Consider the following 6,000-nt stretch of genomic DNA (forward strand, 5'->3'; position numbering starts at 1 on the left):
CTTGTATAAATACCTGGCTGATAGCCTGCTGAAACATTTTTTGCTGTTTGTGGGTGGTTTGTGGTTTAATATCTACTGATGCATTGTTTAGAGTCAACAGTGAAATCAAAGCGGTTCACTAAGTGATAAAATATGTGATTTTGGTGGAATGTATTTTTTCATTTAAATCACAGCAGAGTATTGAATCCCCTCACATTTGTAGATTCACACAGTATAACCCAAATGAAAAGGGTCAGAGTGGGCGGATGGATGACCATCTGTTGTTGCTGTTGTGTGTGCATGCGTGTTTTTGTGTGTCTTCCTGCTGTAAATGGATGCCATTGATCCAGTGGCAGTAGTATCAACATTAATTAGAAAAGCAAATAAGACATACTGAGAATTAGAATTGTGCTTAAGTAAATCTACACAACTGAAACGTTTAAAGCCATAGAAGATGGAAAAAGCTCACAGAACTATATGTACAGTATGTAGTTAATCAAGAGTTTGAATCCAGCATATACGATGTTATCAGAATTTCTAAGTTCATATTGCAAAATTAAATTTACTTAGTATTCTAATAGAAAGGATGCATGGTTCATTCTCCAGGCTGAGATTAAATACACCACACTGCATCTTGGCCAGTCAGGGATTCAGTGATCAGTGCCTAAAGGCTGCGTGATTGATTTCAATGACATCTGAGCCATCAAAGCCTGTGATGATGATAACATGTCAAATTGAGAAATCTAAATAGAAAACCAAATAACAGTGACACACACGCATTTTAATTCTTTCCAATTACATGTTTTCCTAATCAAGTCTATCCTCCTGCTCAGTGTGTTTATTTGAGTTATGATTTCATCTTGTTCTGGTAATTTATTGCAACAATCATGACTGATATTTTATCCCTAAATCATCCTGTATTTTACCTGATCCTTGGATTGTGCTTGGCGTCATGCTGCACCCGTTGTATCTCCTTCAGGTCCTCCGGTCAGCAGCTGTGTGTTGATTAAGACAAAATTAAACCAGAGTATATTTTGTCACAGTTTAACCCAGAATGTGTCTCACAGAGTGAATAGCAGCCCCACGCACCCTAACTGTCAGGCATCCTTTTATCATCTGATCTATGAGGAAATTCTCCAGAGGCACAGTCACGCAGGAGCATGACAGGAACGCTTTGCACTTTGAAGTAGAGTGACATTATCAGTAAGTATGGTCTTGAAATAGCATCTCTTCTCTCTCCCTCCATTTCTGAGTCTCCCTCCTTGTCTCATCTGATCTCTGACTTTCTTCCCTCTATTTTCCTCTGCCGCCACCCTCATTCCCCTCCTCTTCCTTTTCTCCCACTTTTCTTCTCTTTCCTCCTTCAATTTCCTACTCAGCAACATACCCCCTCTTTCCATTTCTGCGTCTGCCTCTCCCCATTTTCTTCTTTCACTCTTTATCTCAGTCGTTCACCTGCTTTTTTCTTCTTTCCTATTCCTTTCCCCAGTCGTTCACTTCACCCCATTTCTCCCCGCTCTCCATCTTTCTTCTTCCATCCCTCCCTGTTGGCCCCTCACCTTTCCACCCACCCTTCTCCCTGTTTTCCCCTCCCTTTCCATCTCCTCTCTCGCCTCACCCTCACCCTTTGCTCCCTCCTCCCTCACTGTGGAGCGTGCTGCTGGCTGCCTCTCAGGGAGGTCGAGAGATCAGGGGCAGATAGAGATGGGCCACTGGTCAGCAGTAATGACACACAGGCTGAGGGGCACTGGGGTCGCCTCTGTTGGGAATGTGAGGTTTCAGCCATCACAGAGGAAGATAAATAGATAGATGGATTGGGAGGGAAGGGAGGGAATGACTGAGCATCCTTCTCTGCACACACACGGGGAGATCGTGATGAATTTCCACTGGGATGATATCTGAAATCATTTGTGTTCCACAGTGAGAATGTGTATGAATAATTCAATATAAACACACTCCCCTGGTGTGAACAAAGGGGACAAAGAAATCTTTGAAATCAAGACATCGAACCAATTTTGCCTGACAACCATCAAAACACTGCCTACCCTGTAACATCCTTGAATAGGAGTGCTGGCAGCCAGAAAACTACACAGGGAAACTACACTCCCACAAGACTGACACCTGAAACAGGAGTCAAAGGAAGTAGGGCAGTAGTAACATCAAAATGAATCACTAAACAAATGAGCAGATAAAACTAAATCACAGTGAGGAGAAGATAATGTAGAAGACTAAACATTAAAGTCAAGCACACGTTGGATTTCCTAATTAATGGCCCCTCAACAGGAAGCCACGGTCCCTTACAGCCAAGAGAGCCTTTATCTACTCAACCATTTGTCATTCCAGTCAGCAGCAGAGAGGGAACAGGCTGTACACAATAGCTAAAAGTACCTGTTTGATGTTCCAGGTTTACAGAAATAAATGGGGTTGCTCTGCAGGGGCTATGCAAACAAATGAAAGCCTGTTGGTGTGTGTCTGACTGGAACATTTCACCCAACAGCAGGTGTCTTCAGAGCGGCTGGCCTCACAGATGACACACATCCCGATTAATATGTGCAGGATTCCAAAAATACTTCTTTCCTTCATTTCAATGATAGACTACACAGAAAATCATCAGGTAATAATTAGGTAGGTAATAAGTCGGCAACAAGAAAAAAAAGCTTTATCTCTTAATGGCAATTTGTACTTTGAAATCGACCAAACTGTAATCATACATCTGAGAGACTTAATTTCCCATATTGCGCATAGACCACCATACGGTAAGTGGACCTGTTGGCCAGCAGGCTTGCCTCTCCTACCCCTGAGACTCTCTCCATCCGCCCCCTCCAGCTCCCCCCACCCCCACCCCCACCCTCCCTCCTTCTCCACCCCTTATTTCTTCTCCTCTAACCTTCATCCTCTCCCCCTCCTCCTCCACCTCCACAGTGCACTCCCTCAGCTTCTCCTCCCGCTGTCTCTGTGGTTATCACAGAGAATCTGAAGGATCAACCCTGACATTTGATGTGGCACAAAATTGGATTTCCAGTGTGATTCTATCCCTGAGCCCCTCGTGGAGTGTAATCCACGCTGTGACTAATTGAGTGGCATGCCAACAGCCTGAGTGTGTAAATGGATGGCTGCTGGTGAAATGTGTCTCTGACCTGCTCCCTTTTTTTTTTTTTTTTTTTTTTTTTTTTTTTTTTTTTACGTCTGATGGCCTGTGAGTTCATTAGACAGAGAGAGAGGGGAAGGGACACACACACGCACACATATACACACACACACACATACACACAAGTCTTGGCTATGCAGGATTCTCCAGTACAAAGACACATTTTATCCTTTGTCAATGTCATCTCTGGTTGTTGCTGTTGTCTGGCCGCCTGTGACATTCATAACTAATCTCGGCAACAGAAAATCAATTTCCCTCGTATAATACAGAATGTATTCTATAGGCTGGCTGAACTTATGTGAGGGGGAGCATAAATTACCAGATCTGACAATGACATTAGCCTTTTGTGCATAAGCAAACCTGTAATCTAAAGTGGAGAAACAGAGGTGTCAGTGACAGATGTTACAGGATGACTCACCATAGCTATGGCACTTGTCTGACCACCAGTATCCCAGAAGGCATTGCTTTAACCCGGCAAATCTCTTTTGCACACAGAGGAAGAGCTCTATAACAATGACGCCAAAGACAAAAAAAAAAAACAATTTCCATGTCGATGGGTTTTCTTCGCACAAAATCCCCAACACTCTAATCTCAAATCTCTGTCATGCCCTCTGCTCTGGGGACCCCGCATCTGATTTGGATTTGAATAATTGAAGCGGTTTTGCTCCCCAGAGGACTGGATACAGCAGTTTCCTCTTCATTAAAAACTTTCCACTAATGTGTGTGTGTGTGTTTGCCCACTCATTTACAGTGAGTCCTCTCCTTCCACACCCCCTGTTAAAACACACACACCCACACAAATTCACACAGACAGGCTGGGATATAGAAGTGTATACTAAACACACACACACACACATACGCTCACACTCCAGAGGTTTGCTGTGACACATTGTTAAAAACAAGATAATTACTTTGAACAAATGAGACGCTGGCAGCAATTTAAAGCGTAATGGCAGGCAGCACGCAACAAAAGGCACTAATGAATGAACTCAGAGATAGATGATAACATGGCATACGTACCTGCAGGATTTCATTCACCAAGACTCTCCCTGCTTCTCCCCTCTGTTTGTCTCTCACCCTGCCTCTCTCTTTGTGGATGAGGCTGTGCCTGCCAGCCTGTTTCTGGAGGAGGGAGTCTTCACCCTATCGAGTCGGGGACCGGGGCTCAGCTGCAGAGACTGACATCATCCCTTTCAGAGAGGAGGTTTTCCCCTCCCGCTATCTGCACCCTCTCTCTCTCTCTCTGTCTCGCTCTTCCTATCTCTCTCTCACCCTAACTCAACCACTCACTCACTCTGTACAGTAGTATACTCCTCCTATCGCTCGTCTCCCTCCCCTGCTCCTCTTATTTTTCTTCTATTCTTTCTTTCCATCGCTTCCATATATTGCAACTATTTTTCAAAGACACATGTGAGAGACAAAAAAAAAAACTGTGGCTCTGTACACAGTAACAAGTGCTAAATTAGGACTTTACCATTCATGGCACCTTGTGCCTGAATTTTACCCCTCATAATCACGCATGTGAAACTGTCATCACACAGGAAACTTATCCACCAGGAGTTTTCCATTAGAGGTTTTATTAATAGATGTGGCTGCCTGCAGGTCTTTCACAATTAGCTTCCCTTCTCCCTCTTTCTCTCTGCATCTCCTTTCCATCACTGTTAAAGATCAAGGATTGCAGGAGTACATCAAGACTGAAGCCTAATGGGCAGCCTGCTTGCACCTATCCAATTCTTTTAGATCAGCGGGAATGAAAGAGGAAAGGAGCTAAGCTGAGGGAGCCTCTTTTGAGTCTATTGAGATGGATGCCTGCTGTGGTGCCTGCGGTGGTGGAGATCGGTGTTGCTGTCCATGGTGCTGATTACAGCTGAAGGAGACATCACTAAGGACAGTGGTGACCCTGCAGACCCGCAGAAAATAGCCTTGAACAGAGCAGGGAGGAAAAACCTGTTTCAGCTGCTGCGGAAAACCTTAATAAATACACACACACACACACGCACGCACACACACACACACATGCATGTGCCTGTGTGTATGTACGAGTGAGCACAAACACACACATATAGAGACTTACATCTACCTCCCAGCCTCCTCCTCTGTCTCCCGCGGGCATTTCTCTGTGTCTCAACTCATTTAGGCTTACATTCATCATTGTAAGGTAACAGTGGCAGGTGGGATTAAAATGGATTAGCCCTATTAAAGAAATGTGTGGTGCATATTACACCCAGACCCACACACATACACAGTTGTCCACAGAGCTATATGCACCAAACTGCAGGCACAGCACTAGACTCAGCCCTTAAACCCAAACACAGCAGAGTATATTAAAATGCACCTACATGTGAGCACACAGATGTACACAGTGCGATAAAGGCACAAAACAGTGGGATAAAGGTAAAGAGCTGACGAGGCAGCTTGAAGATGACGTTCACGGCGGCGGAACAGGAGGGAGCAGTATAGATGCTGTGTATATTGCTGCTTTTCTGCCACCACTCACACTGTGGACTCCTTTTTGTTGTCTTAACTCTCGTCTCAAGAGGTAGCTTTTAGAATCTTGCCTCCTTGTTTCCATAGTGACACTTTCCCTCCTTTGTGCGAGAGAGTATGTGTGTATTTCAGAGACACACAGAGAGGAGAAAGACAGGCGTAGGGAGAGAGAGCGGGAGGCGGGGATGGGGGGGAGGGAGAGTGGAGGGAGGGGGGTGACAGCGAGATAACTTGGTTCACTTACAAAAAAAAAGAATCCACACAGCCAGTTCTCTACATCAGGGAAAGCCTCCTCTTTTAACTTTTCATTGGCTGTCAGCAGTAAGTTGTTTAACTTTTGACTAATGGCCCTGCAACAGCTCGCCAAAAATAAAAACTATCGTTCC

This window comes from Thunnus albacares, chromosome 7 (assembly GCF_914725855.1).
Source record: "Thunnus albacares chromosome 7, fThuAlb1.1, whole genome shotgun sequence".
NCBI lineage: Eukaryota > Metazoa > Chordata > Actinopteri > Scombriformes > Scombridae > Thunnus > Thunnus albacares.